The 15,555-nt window shown below is 42.4% G+C and overlaps 1 pseudogene; it reads right to left on the bottom strand.

Annotated features, from left to right (window-relative positions):
- Window positions 1–13,911: 13,911 nt before the first annotated feature.
- Window positions 13,912–14,457, bottom strand: LOC110291127 (ferritin light chain 1-like; annotated as a pseudogene).
- Window positions 14,458–15,555: the final 1,098 nt, after the last annotated feature.

Here is a 15,555-nt window from a genome sequence, read left to right as displayed (position 1 = left end):
TATAATGCTCTGTAATCTTAAAATATTCCTTAGCCCCAAACTCAAGATGGTAAAAATAGACAGCTAGCATTACCAAGAAAAGCCTTCTCCACACATTCTCTTCTTTCTGTAACATGTGTTGCAACTCAAATTAGATGCAGGTGTGTGTCCATCCACACAACAGATGGAGACACGGAAACAAACCAGACCGGCAAATCACTCAGTCTTTGGAAAACACAGGCACTCAGTGGTGATGCTGGCCTAGCTCCCCACGTAACAAGCATCCAACCTCACTTCTCTGTGGATGGAATTAAGCCACAAAACACAGAGACTGACGATCGCAGGACCTAGTGCAGCAAAGGGTGGGGCATCCTTTAGCATCTTTTAAATATCTAGAATCTTTTCCTCTAAGCTGGTGAGGCATCATTATTTTGTATATGAAACCATCCAACTCTGGCAACTATAATAAGCCAGTTTCATTTACAAGGAAACATATCCTATTTTCCATGGAGTGTGAACTGTTAGTATTCTTTCATAACTCACATGGCACCTTTGGAGGGATAGAAAAAATTATGTTACCATAAGGTTAGTGGACATTGAACTTGAGTCATCAGGCCTTTAGTGGCATGCACCTTCACTAGCTGAGCTGTCTTGTGAGTAAGACATGCAATAGCCAACGAGAAGGCAGCTGTATTTTATGATGGTTAAACGTGCCTGTTTGTGGAACTTCTATATCAGGAGCAAAGGTGCCAAGAGGGCTTTTCCAGCTATGACATGTTCACAGAGTGGAAACCCTGTGTCCTCAGAGGACCCTGACTATATTTGAATGCCATCAGCACTGGGGTTTTAACCACTCCCTGTGGGACTGTTGAAGAGGATCATGGGAAGTACGCTAAAAGGAAGATTTGATCCTCCATGATTAGAGAGTGGGAAAGGGTTAACCATCTCATGAATATAGCATAAATATACATCTACACTCCTACAAGAATAGTAAACATGGGCTGGCAAAATGACTCAGTTGACAAAGCTCTTGCTTAGCAAGGCTAATGGTGGTTACCTAAGTTGCATGCCTGGAATCCACTTAAAGGGGGAAGGAGAAAACTGACTAATAAAGTTGTTCTCAGATATCTACAAGCACACTGTAGCAAGTATACTCTTACACTTGTACCACATGCACACATACACACACACACACACACACACAAATAAATAAAAATAACAAACCTACTTTTTGGGTTCATTGGCTCCCAGATCTTTGCCCTCTGCATGTCTAAGGAGACCGGAGGTCAACCTGGATGTTCTATCTCAGAAGCCATCTGCCTTACTTCTTTAGACAGGATTTTTATTGGCCTGGAGCTCACCAATTAGGCTAGGCTGGCCGGCCAGTGAGTCCCAGAAATCCACCTGCCTCTATCACTCACTTCTGTGACTATAAGCACATGGTATCCCCCACCCCACACAGTTTTCTTGTGGGTTCTGGAAATAGAACTCAGCTCTCATGTTCGTAAGGCAGCAATATATAGACAGAACCACCTTCCCAGAACAGTTAGGGTTATTTATAAAGGATTAGTCCTCCTCACTACCCATGTAATGCCCTACCATGTTTCGATGCATCAAGGAGAACCTGGCCACATGCTGGTGTGCTGGTGTGGTGGCATGTTTGTTTTAGACTTCTGGTCTGCAGATATGTGAGCTAAAAAACAACTGGTCACTATAAATCCCCTGGTGTTCAGTATCAGTAATAGTACAAAGGATGTTGTAATGACAGACTACTCCCAGAGTTCTATACAAATATGATCTTCCACCCTTGAGCCTCCCTCTACCTCAGTGACTGTGCTTTCTCTCCGACGAGCCCCTGCCCTCTCCTCAAGCTCCTCCAAGTGTCTTCTCTTCCTTCCTTTTGTAAATTGGAGGGCCAGGTCAGATTCATTTCTAAGGAGCTTTCTCACCTGGGCAGGTGGGGTAGGCTTTCTTCTCTGCTGTTCTTGTCATAATACCTTTCATGCTTTGTTATAACTACTTACATGTCTATTCTCAGTAGAGTTCTAGACCCAGGAAGGGAAAGAACAAATCCTTCCTGCTCCTTTGCCAGCTTCAGTGACCGATGGGTGTTGGAACTGATTAATTACTGCTCTTTAAGTAAATGATTGGCTGAAGAGAAAACAGAGGCCAAGCCTCATGTGTGTCACTTTTGACTTAAACATTAGACTCTCAGAGCCCTGGCTTTTTGGGGAATCATATGATGGTTAGGCCGAGCCCACCATGGTAAGTCCTGAGATGTTGACTGTTACCAACTCCGCCTCTTCAGTTACAGCATTAGGACATTTGTCCTCACCCTGCCTGTCCCCATTCTCTTCTTTGGTATCTTGAGATTATAATTACTTTCACTAGGATGGCATGTCCATACTCCTCTTCTAGGAAATTATCAAAAACTAGTATAAATTAAGAAGTTACAAACTGAGGAAACTATGTCCAATCCCCACAACCCTAGGATGTGAAAATTCGGTGGCTTCCTCTTAAAGTAGTAACTGGAAGACTCCTCTGGACTTCTTTTAAGTCTACTTATTATTAATAAACTATTCATTTAAGTTTATTTATCTCAACTGTAAGAATGTATTCCCTTCTTTTGTTATTCCTAAAAAAAATTGTGTGTGTGTGTGCGTTTGTGTCTGTGTGTTGTACCACAGCATGTGTGTGAACATCAGAGGATGACTTCCAGGAGTGGGTTTGGCTCTCTGCTTCCACGGTACAATCTGGTCACCCGGTTTAGTAGCAAAGTGCTGTTAGCAGCTGAGCCTTCTTGCTGACCCATCTGCCTCCCTTCCTTCTTGCAAGAAACCACAGGGGAGCAATCAACATCTTCATCTTGCATTTGTAAACATCTCTACTTTTAAATTAAGACCAATAGTCAAAACAAAACTCTTGAGCAGCTGCTCTTGGGTGGTCCCTAGAATTGCAGCTAGAATTTATTGTTACCAGCTTGCTGAGTCGGGATGTGTTTAGGACACTTTACATGACTTCAGCGCCATTACAGCTATGCTCCTATGATGGCAGAATGATGATAGTTAAGTCAACTGGTGCTCAGGGACACAGCAGCACATGAAGTTAAGCTTATGACTTTTCCTTCAGTGGCTAGAAGAAATTCATTTGGTCTCAAATGAATAATGCTCATATTAGCAAATAGCCTACTTGGGACTAGAGACATCTCTCCAGATCGCTCTGAGGTTAAGAGGAGTTTCTGCTTTTTCAGAGAGCCTGAGTTTAGTTTCCAGCATCAACACTAGGCATCTCCTATCCACATAGGAATGCCAACGCCCTCTTTTGGCCTTGAGGAAACATGCACATACTCATGCACAGAGGCACACAAATATATAATAAATAATAATAATAAATCTTTAAAACAAGAAACCAGCATCTTCTTTGATAAAATATGTAATAAAATAGCACTTCCATCATTCAAGCAAGCATAAAATAACTCCATGGTACGTGAACTGATTTTGCAGGTCAGGAAAGGAGATAGTAAACCAGAAGTAAATAATATCCATGCAGAGAATCCCCTTTCTTGTGACATGTCTCCTTAATATTTGAAAACTAGAATGATCTGAGTCTTTTATGACATCAAGGAAATCTGCAGTGCAAAGCAAATAAAAACAATCTTGCTGTTATGTATAGCATTGTTTTTATTGATGGCATTTAGCGTGCTTTTGATGGGTACCACCAACCGATAGCCTGACTTTAGGTCTCAGGCTCCTGCTTCCCTGATTCAATAGGGAAACATGGTGATACATACTTTATGTTGCCTTTAGTAATGAAAGTCTCCTCTGGCATTTATATACATGAGTCTCAATCAGAACAGGAATTACATGTTTAAACAACAAAAGAGTCAGTATGGGACCTCTTTTCTTCTTCGGAAATTAATCCTATGAATCGGGCTACTTAAACCACAAGCTAAACTTCCAAAGACTGCATTCTTTTGATGGGTGTTAAATAGCTCACTGACTGAGTTTGAGCGCTACTTCTTTCTTCCCAGGGGAGTCTAACACTTTCAATTGTAATGTATGGAAATAATACTAAGAATTGACCATTCATCGTAGAACCCATCCATGAAGCATTTGTGCATCTGTTATCTAACACCAAAAGCCCCAGGCCACACTGGAAGTCAAATCTACTTTTAGACTGTTCTACTTTTCAAGCAATATTTTCATATATTAATATTCATGAAGCACAGACTTCACAGCAGACAGACACTGCTATATGTTATAGAATCAGTTTCAGAGATGACCCAGCATTGATGCAGCTAGGGTCCTGGGAGGTTAGTAAACCACAGACAGAAGGCATATTGGACATGGCAAAATACATCTAATACAAAGGCAACATGACCTGATGTGTACAAAACAAGACAATGAGGACAGAAGGCATCTGCCTATCACTGTAGGAAGCTGTGCCAGCTTTGTGATATCCAACTGTTCACCAAAGTCCAGAATGAGGTTTCAGTGGGTAAGTGGGCAAGCACAGCGGTGGTTGTTGAGTACACGAAAACCCAGGCTGTTCTTCATGGTAATATTTAAATGAATATTTTATACCTGTTAAATAAGGTTGTATCTCAGGACATGCCAAATGGTTTGCATTGGTGGCCTAATCCAGGCTTTCTTAAGGCACAAGGAGGAAGCCATATGTTTCAAATGGTAAGGTACTTTGGTCTTGCTTCATGCAGTGTATAGGAGTTTTGATGAGATGTTCGGTGTTCTAGAAGTCAAGAGTGTGGAGTTATGATCGGAGTTCAAATCTAAATCTGTTACATTGAGTCTGACATCAAAGCCCAGTAGCCTGCAGTTGGAGACTGTCTTAGTTTCCATTGCATGGACAAAACAACATGACTAAAAGCAAGCAGGGGAGGAAGGGTGAATTTGGCTTACACTTCCACACTGATAGTCATCACCAGAGGAAGTCAGGATAAGAACTCAAACAAGGCAGGAACCTGGAGGCAGGAGCTGATGCAGAATGCCTCTTTCTGTGCCATTAAACTTCACAGATCTTAATTCCCTTAAATAAACACCTTCCCAGGCTACAGAAGCTCAACTGATAGAGGTCATGGAGAATTGCTGCTTACTAGCTTGCTCCTCATAGCTTGTTTAGCCTGCTTTCATATAACACCCAGGTCCACCAGCCCAGGGATGGCACCACCCACAGTGGGTTGAGCCCTCTCCCATCAATCACTAGCTAAGAAAATGCGGTATAGGTTGGTCTACAACCCAATCTAATGGAGGCATTTTGTTTATTGAGGATCCCTCCTTTCAGATGACTTTAGCTTTTTTGAGTTTGGTATCAAGTTGACAAAATCTATCCAGCACAGAGTTAAATATCATCCAAACACCTGATTTGGATGTGCCTGTCTTAGTGAGCTAGTGGTTTCCTTTCTGACCCTCCAACTCCTAATGTATCTCTTAAAAGATTTTAATTTTAGTTGTATTGATGTACATGTGTATGTGTGAGTATGGGCACATGCACATGGGTGCACTCGGAGGCAAGAAGAGGGTGACAGATGCCCTGAGCTGGAATCATAGGGACTGTGTGCTGCCTAGTGTGGGTGCTGGGAATTGAACTCAGGTCCTCTGTAAGAGCAGCAAGCATTTTTGTTTGTTTTTGTTTTTGTTTGGTTTGGTTTTCCATACAGGGCTTCTCTGTGTAATAGCTCCAGCTGTCCCAGAACTCACTTTGTAGACCAGGCTGGCCTCAAACTCACAGAGATCTACCTGCTGCTGCCTCCCAAGTGCTGAACTTAAGGTGTACAATAGCATGCCTGGTGCAGCAAGCACTAAGCCATCTTACCTGACTTAATAATCTTGCTGTGTTCAAAAAGGATCTTCTAGTTGTTTGAAGAGGTCTGGTCCCCATAAATCATGTGTTTGAATGCTTGGCCATATAGGGTGGCACTATTAGGAGGCCTTTTTGGAGGAAGTGTGTTGCTGTGTATGTGAGCTTTGAGGTCTCTTATACTCAGGCTCCACTCAGTGGAAGAAAGATCCCCCTCCTTGCTGCCTGAAAAGACTGTCCCCTTCTGTTGCCTTTGTATCAAGAAGTAAACCAGTACCATGTCTACCTGCATACTGCCATGCTTTCCACCATGATGATAATGAACTGAACCTCTAAAACTATAAGCCAGCCCCAATTAAATGTTGTCCTTTATAAAAGTTGCTTTGGTCATGGTGTCGTTTCTCAGCAAGGAAACACTAAGGCAGATGTCTTACTCAATACTATGCTTACCCTTCTCTTGTAAAGCTGGGGATGAAATGCCAAGATGAGGTGGGACCCACGGTTATCAAAGTACAAACATGGCCTTGTCACCATTGCTTGCTGACTGTCCTTTTGCTTGGAAGCTTGCTGCTTTCTCAGTGCAAAGCACAATGATAGAACGTTATGTAAATTGATTGGTTAAATCTAACGGGGCATGCAAATGAGGAACAATCCATCTAGCTGAATGCCCACTATGCATTCAGCCAGGGTTTTCAGACACCCATGTGACACACACCAGCCATTATCATGCAATTGTGTATAATCAGGAAGTGTGCATGGTATAACGTAAAGCCTCTATTCAATTCATGCTAATAAGTACCAGAGACAGATGTGATACTTGTGTGTGTGTGTGTACATGAGGATATTTAACCATATATCTCCCCAGCTGAGATAGTTTTCAAATTTTATACAAAGCAATTTGTTTAGAATTCTACCTTCCATCAATTCTATTGCACTAAAGTCTGCTGTGAATTCTTGTTCTCTCAGATACACAAGAGCAGTGCTTTCTTCTTTAACCACAAAGTAACAGCCTTTGATAGCACCCTCTGCATCACCCAGTCTTGACTCCCACCCCAAGCCAGGCTCTAGAATTCATGTGCTTTCCAGGTACAGAAATAACTACATTTGGTATGAAACAAATCACCAAGCTGTATCCATAGCACCTGCTGGACAAGTAAAATTAAATTAATAGCCATAGATCTGTATGTTCTGGTTTATAATAGTCAAACTGGCCAGCATAAGAAATATTCTCCTTTGTACTGAAAATGTGACAGCTTCTTTTCATGTGAAAACAATACAATTTAGACTATATTAGCCATATAGGCAAATAGAATCATATATATACATATATGTATATGTAATTCTCATATATATATATGAAAATTACAGTTTTATATAAACTTTTAATTGTTTAGTTTCCGATTAAAATTAATTGCTTTTTCTTACATGCTCTCACTATTGGTGCTTGGAGAAGCTATCATTTGTGGGTAATGGAGACTGAGTGTCTACAATGCTCAGAATATCCAGGCTAAAACTTATTAATTTAGTAGACACAGTTTAACTTATAAAATTCATGTGCTTTACTTAACATTGTGATATTTCCTTAGGACAAAATCCAAGTCTTATGTACCTTTGTAACTCAATACAGTGCTAAACCCAAGGCCTGCCACCTGGCAGTTACCTAATTTGAATATTCAGAATACTAGATGCACACCTGGACCATCTATTTTCTAATATTTATGAACTCTATAGTCTCAGGACAAAACTGACAATGCTTTCATTGATGCAATGTGTCATTACATAGTCCTGAGTCATCTGGAAAGAGAGTGTTTCCTGCATATACTTGAGTCTTATTCCACAAATGAGGACTTTTAATGTCCTTTGCTCCTCATCCTGCTGAACTTTGGTGGACCACCGGTGGACATTTATTTCCTTCTACTGCTTCAGAGGACTGGCTCAGCAGGTAAAGGCACTTGTAGCCAAGTCTAAAGACCTGAGTTCAATCGCCGGGGACCCATATGTTGGAAAGAGAACTGACTCCAAGAAGGTATCTTCTGACCTCTGCACAATTCACACACAAACACATAAATTAATAAACTTTTATAAAAAGAGTAGCATTTAGAATTCTCTAAACACAAAGTTTAGTAAATCAATGGACAGGATGAGAGCTCGATGCTGTGAAGGCTCTTGATGGGTTGTCAGTGACCTGAGACTATAAAGATAAAATTCCTGGCAAAGAGAATCTGGGAATCATCTTTCTGGTATGCACATATAGAATTTTCCTATGAAACCCAACTTTGAATATGCTAAGTTCACAGAATTATTTTTAAATTCTTTTAAAATATTTTTTTATTAAATTTGTTCTCTGACAATTTCATACATATGTATAATGCATTCTGGTTAGGCCCATAGGGAGTGGCACTGTTAAGAGGTATGGCCTTCTTGGAGTAGGTATGGCTTTGTTAGAGAAAGTGTGTCACTGTGGGTGGTCTTTGAGGTCTCAGATGCTCAAGCCAGGCCCAGTGTCTCACTCCCTACCTGCTGTCTTCCTGATTCGGATGCAGAACTCTCAGCTGCCTCAGGCACTATGAACGCCTACATGCTGCCATGCTTCTTGCCACGATGATAATGGACTAAACCTCTGAACTCAGCCCCAGTTAAATGCTTTCCTTTATAGGAGTTGCTGTGCTCATGGCGTCTCTTCACAGCAACAGATACCCTCAGACAGCATCCTCTTTTATGACCTTTCTTTTCCCTACAGATCCCTTTCCCATATTTTGGTCTTTTTGTTTTATTTTGTGTCCTGCTGAGTTTAACCAGGGTCTGGGACTGTGGGTGTGGAATGGTCCAGTGGAGCCTAGTGGGTTCACCAATGGGAACTCATTGGAAGAAAATGACTGCCTTTCCTCCAGAGTCCATCAGTAGTCAACAGGTCAGCAGAGAGAGGTAGGACCCATGCCCCTTCCCCTTATTATGATTGACTGTTGACTGTGCCAGTCTGTGTGGCTTAGTATAGGCAACCACACCTGCGGAGATCATGATGGCAATGGCCATACCATGCCTAGCAGATAGCATCTCATAGCCCTTCTTCCTATCTTTTGTATCTCACATGCTTTCCACCTCCTCTTCCTTGATGTTTATTGGTACTTCAAGGGGGTGATAGAAATGTCCTGGTTAGGGCACTAGAATCTAGTACACATAGGGAGAGGTTCCATTGTTATAAAGAGGTTGGGTGGTATTTCAAGTAGCATGAGATCATGTTTAGTGAAAAATTAAAGACAAGAGAGAAATTTATGTAGATTGGTATTCTGCATCAGATCAGAGGATAGATTGGCTTAGAAAACATGGTAAAAATATAATTCATTTATAATAGCATGCTTACAAAAATCATTTCAATATTTATGTATCCCCACATCCAGAAATCTGAACAACAACAACAACAACAACAACAACAAAAATAAAAGAAATAGATAAACAAAGGGATAAATTGTTTTGTGGAATTGGTGAGAAGAGAGATCATTCTAAAGGTATCATGAAGACCAGGTATCTCAATTCTTTTAACTGGATTTGATTACACATGGTGCAGACGCTGGAAGCAGAGGTGAGATGTGCCTCAGACCCGCCATGTGCTCATTCTGTAGGAAGGATGGTTACAAATAAGTAACCATGGTAACAGTCACACTAGATGCTCAGCAGAGCTTGAAAGTATTGTAAGGATAACAAAGAAGGTTTTCCCTAGGGAAACGAAGAAAAATCTGGAAGCCACAGTGTTTAAGACACAATTTCAACAAGAAAAGTCATCGATAGGGTTTGTTAAGCTCAGAAAACTGGTCAATACTGAAGACTAAAGCTGAATTAGGTATCATAGACCTGTCACCCCACCATTCCACAGGAAGGCAGGGTATCCCAAGTTCAAGTGCAGACTGTACCATTTAATGGGACTAGAAATGAAGTATAAAAAGAGAGCTGAGATTTAGTTAAGTGGAAGAACATTTGCCTCACTTTTGTAAGGTTGTACTTTCAATCCATGATGTGATTTTTATTGAGCAGGGCAAACAAATGAATACAGGTTTTTTTTTTTTTAGGGGGACAAATAGCAACTAAAAAATACAATGCTCCAGCTTCACAAATCTAGCTTTCTTGGTGCTGAAGCAGTGTGATCCGTGGAGGGCGGGAGAGGGCTCAGTGCATTGTACATAAAAGCCAGTAATTTTCAGTAATTGCCCTAGTTTTCTGCTTGCTCAGTAAATGCCACTTGGAACCCATGTTCCCTCAGAAGAGCAATGCTGGGTAATATGGGGTGCTGTAGTAATTATCATGGCTCAAGACTGCAGATAAAGATACTGTCAGGCAAGGGTCTGGTGACTCTGTGCAGGTATTGAGTGGAAAAGGGCTTTGCTTTTCAGTGTGCACCCCATGATCCTTTCCTAGACTGGACTACAGAGAGACATGTAGCAAGGTGGATTTTAAGGATTCTTGCTCAGCATCCATGGACCCCTAAGTATTAGGAAGCAATGTGGGAATCAGAGAACTTACACAAGACTGACTTTTCCCAGATCTCTGTCCCATTATAGCTTAAAGCCCTGCATGCCTTCACCCTAGACTTATAGGTATGGCTGCCCTCCTCTCTTCCTGGCTGCAGCCTTTGCTGTCTCCAGTTCCATGGTTCCAGCCACTTGGGCAACTTGTAATCTCCAATTAGGAATGTTTGCTCCACTCAACAAGCATAAGAAAAATCATCAGTGATCAACACATACTCTTTCAATAGTTTAAAACTGTGTTTTAGTGTTTCACAGATTACAATTTAAATACACACACACACACACACACACACACAAACACACACACACACCCGGATGATAAATTTATTCTTATACATTTAAATGTATAATCATATTTCTTGAATAAAACTTGGAGAGTCCAGAAAGGAATGATCGATGGATAAGCCTCAAATAAGCTAGGAAACTTTCGCTGTCTTAACCAAGTCAACCATGGTTGCAATGGCTAGTAAGTGCAAGCAGGCCTTCCCCTCTGAGGAGTTTAGCAGAGGTCAGAGGAATACAATTTTCCTGCCGGTTTTATTATGCAGTCACTGTTCAGTGCTCCTTGGTAAATTTTGGCCCATGGATGATCTCTTGGGTACAATACCTGATTCTATACTCCAAACTGTATCACTAGAAACTGAAGTGCAGTCTCTCTGGGGATTAGCTCAGTCAGGGTGTTCTTTGAGCCTGTACAAGGGGAGTTTGATGAATAGAAAATGAGCCTGCTGGTGTGTGAGTGTAATCCCAGCCTGTAATCTAGAGGTGGAGACAGAATGATGTTCAAGGTTTTTAGCCTTATAGCAAGTAGGAGGCAATCCTGAGAGACAGGAGGCCATGTCTCTAAATCAGTCAGTCAGTCAGTCAGTCAGTCAATCAATCAATCAATCAAAAAACTACCTAGAAGAAAAACTGAAATTTATACCCTCCTTGAAAGTCTTGATCAACTAGTGGTTACCTAGTGTTAGGATTTTCTACATGTTATCTAAAACAATGTCTATGCCATTCCCCCCCCCCCTCTGAAAAGTGCAATGTAGAGAAATATTTCATACATAGCAAAACAGATTCTCTTCAGAAATCCCATTATTTTCAAACCCTTGTGGTGTAATAAATGTGTTGTAAAAGCACAGTCAGTCGGAGGGAGTTTGTTCTACAAAGATGCTACAGCAAACTGGGAAATAAGGTTTCCTTTTATGTGATACATGATGTTCTCTAGAATCGGCTGGCTGTTCTGTTATCCCCCGGGTCTCTTAGGCTTAAAACAATCATCTACCACACGGCGTGTCACTGACTTACCTTTCTTTTTCATCCACCTTAAACTAATTACAGATCAGTGTGCAGTTGGAGAAGTACTTCTGCAGTTATCTTAGGTACTGGATATGCATTGGTTCCTGCAGATTCTGCCCTGAGTACAGTCACTGCACACCTTCATTGTTTTTCCTTCAAGCATCCTATAAACCAAGCTGCAGAAGCCTTAGGGGTTGTTTGTTTCAGTCTTAGGATATTCATCAAGGACTTCTGAGCTTTTAAAACTTGGCGATTGACTGCGATTTAAAACCGGCATTTACTTAGATTTAGCAGAAATGAAACTCTGTAAGTTCAAATAGTTTTTTCGAGCAACTAGGAATGACTAGTAAGTTCCAAAGAAAGACTAAGTTCTCTACCACAAGGGTTAAAGATTCTTAACTAGCATATCCCAGTATTAAAAGGTGCCAAATATTGATAATTACAGTTGTAAATCCCAAGCAGTTGCTCTATAATGGATGGTAGAGTGTGACCGAAAATAATGTCCTCTACATTTGCATAGAGACCAGCTCCTGATACGATTCTAACAGCAAGTTGTCTCTCTGTTCACAAGTCTGTGCTTGACCACCTCATGGCTGGAACACAGACAGATAATCGGAATTACTGCTCTCCCAAAATCTGAATGACCTCATTTGTTTTCTATTGCTTTGATAAGCACCATGAGCAAAAGCAACTTCAGAAGGCAAGGGTTGATACTTGGCTTACAGGCTTTGGTCCATCACTGAGGGAAGTCAAGGCAGGAACACAAGGCTGGAACAGAAACAGAGGCTATGGAGGAGCACTGTTTACTGGCTTGTTCCCATGGCTTACTCGGACTGCTTTCTTATGGAACCCAGGACCACCAGCCTATGGGTAGTGCCACTGCTGTAGGTTGCACCCCCCCACACACACACATGAAGCATTAAAAAATGAAAAAATCAATAATAAAAAAAGCCTTTACAAGTTTTCCCATAGGCCAATCTGATGGAAAAATTTTCTTAACTAAGGCTCTCTCTTTAGAGACTACCTTAGCTTATGTCAAGTTGACAATAAATAAATAAATAATAAATAAATAAATAAATAAATAAATAAATAAAATTAACCAGGAACCGAAAAGGGGTCCCAATACAACCTCAAATGGAAAGCTGCAGCAAAGATGACGTACGTGTCTTCCAGTTAGTTTATCCGCAGCGTACGTCAGATGCTCATAAGGTCCTTTGTCTCCCTATTGGGAGACGTAAGTCTGAATCTCAGGATCTCATGTGGTCCTAAGAAACGATCAAGCTATGCAGTCTGTGGGGTGGATCTAGGTGGCTCCCTCGCTTTCAATGGTTGTCTGGCAAATACACATTTCTCATTTCAATAGAATTTTACGAAACATTCTATGTCTATTCTTCAACATAAAGCATTCTGTCTCCATCTCTAGTGAGATTCAGACCGTAGGATAGAAAGAGTCATCTCCTTGGGAAGCCCTTGTCTCCCAGTTCTGGGATGTCCCATGAACCCCCCAGGGACTGTTGCTTCTTCCTTTTCCTGTTGTATCAACAGCTCATACATCATAAGCGCTCACTATCCCATGTGGCTTTAATGATGGCTTCCAGCCTGCTTGCTAGGTGCCCATCCCCTGGCTGCTCCAAATCCCCAGGAGCTTCCTAGTTGTCTGGTGCTGAGTAAGCACTCAGAACATTCACAGAAGGACCTTTGTGTGGTTCCTCCCTTCACTTGCCAGACATTTCTATTGGCTGCCCAGTATCAACTGTCAGTCCAAGGTAGTAACTGTGATGGTTAGCGTTAATTGTCAATCTGACACAATCTGGAGTCATCAAGAAGGAATCTCAATGAGGAATCGTCCGGATTAGGCTGGCCTGCTGGCAAGCCTGTGAAGGATCTTCTTAACTGGGTTAATTGAGAAGGAAGGTAAGCTGTAAATGTTCCTGGCATCATTTTCTGGCCTGGGCTGGGCACTGGACTACATAAAAGTAGAGGATGTTAGCTGGGAGCAAACAAACATGTCTTGATTCATGTTGTCCGGTATGACTGGCTGCTTTGAGTTTCTGCAACCTTGACTTCCCCAGCATGCCGCAGCACCTGGGTGTGTACAAGTACTATCTCTCTCTCTCTCTCTCTCTCTCTCTCTCTCTCTCTCTCTCTCTCTCTCTCTCTCTCCCTCCCCTCTCCCTCCCCCACCTTCTGTTTCGTCCAGGACTTGGGAGAGGCTCCAGGAAGTTAGTTACAAAGCTGCCTAGTGGCTTGAGAGGTTCATTCAGGTGGAGGTCCTGAGGCAGGCTGGTGCAAAGCGGAGTACCCTTGGAAATCATGCTGGAGTGAGGCCATCAAAGAGATACTCACCCAGAGATGCCTGGAGCACACCAGTCTGTGCTGCTTGTGGCCCTGTCAGCCTACGGAGGTTGGTCAGGTGGTTGGCCATCTTCTTGATGAGCTTCACCTCCTTAACCAGGAAGTGGCTTTCCAAAAAGTCACAGAGATGAGGGTCTGTGCGGGCAGAACCCAGGGCATGCAGATCCAAGAGGGCCTGGTTCAGGTTCTTCTCCAGGGCCAAGGCAGTTCCCATGGCCTCCTGGGTTTTACCCCATTCATCTTGAGACGACTTGTGCACATCCTGGAAGAGTGCACGGCCTCCACGATCGATCATTCTGCAACTTGAGCAGAAGCTCAGCGCCCTCGCTCTTCTCCTTGGCCAATTCACGGAAGAAGTGGCCTATGCCCTCTAAAGCCACGTCATCCTGATCAAAAAGGAAGCCCAGAGAGAGGTAGGTGTAGGAGGCCCGCAGATGTACGTTGACCAGGTGGTTCATGGTTCCACTTCGGTGGAATAATTCTGATGATCCTGAGAGATCATGGCTGATCAGGAGTATGGTGATAACCGCAAAGACGTTGCAGGCTGGTCCCAGGGGCCGAAGGCAGCAAGGAGATCGTCCTGGAGGCTGCGACTGGAGAGACTTGTAAGGTGGCTGGAAGCTAAGAAATTGGGAGTCCCCGGGTCTGTTCTGTACAAACACTGTTGATCCACAGGACCTTCAAGGTGCTCTTCTCCCCTTTTCTCTCCTAAGTTGTTTTGTTTGAGTGTGTTATCTCAGTAAGAGGAAAGGAAACTAAGACAGTAACAAACCCCTATGTCAAACTTCTGAATTCCTCTGCGTATTATGGTCATCTTGGAGACTGAGAACCAAAGAGTGGCAAGTATCTCCCTTGCTTAACACTGCCGCCTTACTAATCTTTCACACTAGCCACCCCTAGACTGGGGGGGAGGGTGGAATGGGGTGCAGAGAGTGGGTGACTTCTCATCTCCATTTCATGCTGCAATCACGGAGGATCCTGCAAGTGCCACTTGCTCCTACTCTTCTTTTCCAGTTTAAAAATGTCGTCATAGAAATTTTCAAGCCGTATTTATAATCATTGTCCTACACTCAAAAAAAATAAAAACTGTAGTTAATGACCTCTGCCAAGATACACAAAATTTAGTGTTGAGTCAAACATACTCCAGAGCCTGGCTTCAATGTACAGTTCTGAGCACACTTAGTATTCTGCATTATGAGTACACTGACCCAGAAAATAGTCTTGTTGCTTATGATGAATTAATTTATTCAAGAGGTATCTAGTAAAGTCAATGTCCCAGACGCTGTGCTAGCTTTTGGGAATATAGCTGTTTTGCTCCTGCGGAGCTTAGAGCTTCCAGATGTATGAGAGTGACAGCAGCTGGCAAAGGTGACATCCCCTAGCTATGGTGACAGAGGCGAGCAATGCATGGTTTCTGACCTAAAGTCCATTTCCTGGTGTAGAGCAAGGGAATGCTTTCTTCATGGCAGGTGTGATCCATGCAAAAGGAAAGTCAGCCATCTGTCATCTGAGGAGTCAGAGGTCATCGGTGGAGCTGACTGAGTCCTGATCTCCCACCCAAAGCCAAGGGCTCTTCTACCTGTCACCTACTGTCCACTGA

Source organism: Mus caroli, unplaced genomic scaffold (assembly GCF_978045245.1).
Source record: "Mus caroli unplaced genomic scaffold, Mus_caroli_1 scaffold_3, whole genome shotgun sequence".
NCBI lineage: Eukaryota > Metazoa > Chordata > Mammalia > Rodentia > Muridae > Mus > Mus caroli.
Note: the sequence above shows the minus strand (reverse complement) of the source record. Positions and strands in the feature narration are given on the sequence as shown.